We start from the raw sequence: 4,528 nt of genomic DNA on the forward strand, positions 1-4,528 counted from the left end.
GCTATTTTGGTTCCTGAGAACTTGTGTATGTACAATGCTTTTTCCTCTCCTTTTTGATTTTTCTTTTTATCCTGGTATTCTGAAATTTTCCAAAGGCATGTGTTGAGGTAGGTGTTATTATTCTGTTAATGAAGTCTCTAAATTAGGCCACTGCATCTGTGTATCTGTCAGGGTTCAGTCAGAGAAGCAGAACAAGTAAGAGAGGGAATGTGCATGTATACACACATATACATATGTAAATATATATGTGTACATATAAAGAAATCTATTCAACTGAGGGGCCTGGCTAAGTGAGTCAAAAATCCACAAGAAAGCCAGTCACAAAAGGAAGATCATAATAAACTATCATCTATGGGAGGAATTTCTTTTCTCTTGCTTATTGGGTCAGTGTCACCTAAATTATTCAAGATAATCTCTCTTAAAGTCAACTGATTAGGGAAGGGCTTTACTTATATTTCCAAAATACCCACACAATAACAGTAAGAGTAGGACTGAAGATAGCCTAGACAAGCTGAATATCAAAAATGATGGAAGATAAAATGATAAAAAGAATTTACATATATATATATGAGTCACTTTGCTGTACAGCAGAAATTCACACAAATTATAAATCTTTACACTTTAATAAAATTTATTTCTTAATTTAAAAAATCTAACACAATCTGTAAATAGAACTCTCTTGATTTTGAGGAATTTTTTGAAATATTTATTCCACAAATTTCTCTTCAATATTTATTTATCCTATTTCTTCTCTTTTGGAAACACTATGAGACAGATGTTTGGACCACTTGGTTTGATCTCTACATTTTATAAATTATATATTCCATCTTTTGACCTTTTCTTATATTTTCTATGCTTGTCTTTCAATTTATCTTTCACTCTCTTAGCAGCTTTTTTTTTTTAAGTCTATCTTTCCCTTAAACCACAATATGTTAATTACTTGTTTTCTAAATTTTCCTGTGGTAGCATCTCAGATGCAATAGTCTGTCTAATCATCCCAAGGTTATTCTCTCTATACATTATATATCAATACAGATGCATATATATGAGATATGTGGAGTAATATACATTCATATTCTCACAGACACATATATGTATACATAAAATTATATTCTTCTGTTACTTTCATGGTCTCTTTTCCCACTGATTTTTTTTAAACACATGCTTTGGCTCTCTGACTTCTATATTGGAGGCTTTTCTTAATAATCTCAGGATGCTTATATTTTTTTCTGATACTTAAGGAGATATGTAAAACAGTTTAAGATATTTATGTTTGTATGTATAAAAACTGTCTAATGCTTAATTGCCATACACCTAATAGCTAGGGATCCTAATATTTCATTGGCAACCACTCCTCCCCATGGTGTCTTTATTTCTTTTTTTTTTCCTTTTCATATGGTTATTGACCATTTGTACTTCCCTTTTTGGAAATTGTCTTATGTGTTCATTCCCTTTTTATTAATTAATTTATTTAGCTTTCTAATATAATTATTGACTATACTTCAACTTTTTTTCTCTACAATTTTTTTGACTGTACAGCATGGTGACCCAGTTACACATACATGTACACATTCTATGTTCTCACATTATCATGCTCCATCGTAAGTGACTAGACAGAGTTCCCAGTGCTACACAGCAGGATCTCATTGCTAATCCATTACAAAGGCAATAGTTTGCATCCATTAACCCCAAGCTACCAATCCATCCCCCTCCCTCCTCCTCCCCCTTGGCAACCACAAGTCTATTCTCCAAGTCCATGATTTTCTTTTATGTGGAAACGTTCATTTGTGCCTTATATTAGATACCAGATATAAGTGATATCATATGGTATTTGTCTTTCTCTTTCTGACTTACTTCACTCAGTATGAGGGTCTCTAGTTCCATCCATGTTGCTGCAAATGGCATTATTTTGTTCTTTTTTATGGCTGAATAGTATTCCAGTGTGTGTGTGTGTGTGTGTGTGTGTGTGTGTGTGTGTGTATGACATCTTCCTAATCCAATCATCTCCTCGATAGACATTTTGGTTGTTTCCATGTCTTGGCTATTGTGAATAGTGCTGCAATGAACATGCAGGTACATGTGTCTTTTTCAAGGAACGTTTTGTCCAGATAGATGCCCAAGAGTGGGCTTGCTGGGTCATATGGTAGTTCTATGTGTAGATTTCTAAGGTATATCCACACTGTTCTCCATAGTGGTTGTACACCAACAGTGCAGGAGGGTTCCCTTTTCTCCACACTCCCTCCAGCATTTGTTATTTGTGGGCTTATCAATGATGGCCATTCTGACTGGTGTGAGGTGGTATCTCCTGGTAGTTTTGATTTGCATTTCTCTAATAATCAGTGATGTCGAGCATTTTTTTCATGTGCTTATTGACCATTTGTACATCCTCCTTGGAAAAATGTCCATTCAGGTCTTTTGCCCATTTTTCATTGGGTTGTTGGTTTTTTTGCTGTTGAGTTGTATAAGTTACTTATGCATTCTAGAGATTAAGCCCTTGTCAGTTGCATCTTTTGAAATTATTTTCTCCCATTCTGTAAATTGTCTTTTTGTTTTCTTTTTGGTTTCCTTTGCTGTGCAAAAGCTTGTCAGTTTGATTAGGTCCCAATAGTTTACTTTTGCTTTTATTTCTGTTGCTTTTGGAGACTAAACTGAGAAAATTATTTCTAGAGTTTTTTCCTTAGGACAATTTTCCTAGGAATAGACTTTTTCAGTCTTCTTTCTGGAAGGATATTAACCTGGCTAACAATATGCTTAAAGTCCAATGGGCAAGGAAAACAGGGGGTTTCCCTCATCACTAAGCAGATTTCCATTTCATCTCTTATATCCTTGACCAAGTTCCTAATTCTTCTGTTTTAAGCTTTTTAGAATAAACTCCTTATATTCTACCTGAGTGCAGATGGAGTGTTTAACTCTTGAGGTAGGGAGGGAGAGAGGACAATAGTGTCTTACTTCTCATTGGGAAGATATTTAATCAATTATCTTATGTCAGGTTACTCCTTAAGTCTCACTTTAAGAAGTACTTTCTAAGCATAATTGCTAAATCTTCCCAACACTTTCCCGCTTGAATTCTTCTAAGACTCCCACCACATCCAAGTCCATACTTTTAGATTTTAGCTTTTCTGCTTTGATAAATAAAGTACTGATAATCTGTTGCTTCCTTTATAAAAAATATTATTGATATTAGTGATAAACTTCTCTTTGTGTATTCTCCTTGACCCTACATGTGCAAATACTTTTTCTTAATTATATTTTTTGTAGGTCTTTAAGAGCTGTTAGAAACAAACTCTTATGTTCAGTTCTCCAAATTTACCCAGACAAGGCATTTATTTGGGTTGTATATACTAATCCAATTTCATTAGATTAGTTTTTTAGCCAGGTATTTATTTTCCTAATTGCACTGCATGTGTCATTAGCAGATGACATGAAATCATCTGCTAACAGAGACTGCTTGAGCTGTTTACCATCTCTGCTGACTCTGTGTTCCCAGCTGAATCAGATAAAGAGAAGTTCTCTGGATGCAGCAGAACATAGATGAGGCAGCGTACAGCTTTAACTCTTTTGCAGATATCAGTGTAATATGGGAAACTGAATAGTATAATTTCCATTGTAGAGTTGCAATTGATCTCTTCAAATGCGTCGCTATGTGCTTGGTTTATTCTGGTCATGTAGACAATTGAGGATGACCAGAGATTTCACAGTCAAATTCTGTCCTTCAGTCTACTAATAATGTGCAGAAGAACAATTTTTAATATTCTATACTCTATTTAACTATCGAGACTAGGTAATGGAGTTCTCTGGTTAGAATCATAGATCAAAATTAAAACCGGACTCTGTGCTCTTTTCCCCAATGGGGGCCGAGAGGCTGTTAGGAATAAGGCTCTGAAGCAAGACCGCAAGAACTACAATTCTGACTCTGTCACCTACAGCATGCAGTACTGACAATGGACAAATCACCTCATCTCTCTAATTTCAATTTCTTCATCTGTAGAATGCAAATAATAATAATAGCGATGATAATAATAATACCTTTTCCCTGTTGTTGTTAAAGCAAATGATTATATGTGCTTGAAACATGATGAATCTCTATTATTATTGTTATTAAATTGGAAAGGAGTTAAAAACAACTGGTAGGCAGCTGTAGAAAATTTCGAGATTGATTGTTATAGGGAGTAATCATTTCACTGGAAGGGCAATTATATTTTTTTCTCCTTTGCTATAATCTTATCAAGCCTCTGAAATTTCTAAATATTTACTCTGATAATATTGGAAATTCTTCACATAAAATGCCAGTATGGATTTCAGATAGATTGTTGAAAAGCCATCAATGCTTTGTTTGAGGGCAGTGAAGGAAGGGAGGAGAAATAAAGAGGAAAAAGTTGCTTGTTATATCGCAGTCCCTTTAAAGTGCAGAAGGAAAATTACACTATGACACATGGCCTGAAGGGTGGTCAGCCAGTACACATCCGCCCCCCACAGGCAGCTCCGCCCTGTCTGCACCCACCTGAGTTCGTTTGTCCTGCAGTACTGG

Source organism: Sus scrofa, chromosome 8 (assembly GCF_000003025.6).
Source record: "Sus scrofa isolate TJ Tabasco breed Duroc chromosome 8, Sscrofa11.1, whole genome shotgun sequence".
NCBI lineage: Eukaryota > Metazoa > Chordata > Mammalia > Artiodactyla > Suidae > Sus > Sus scrofa.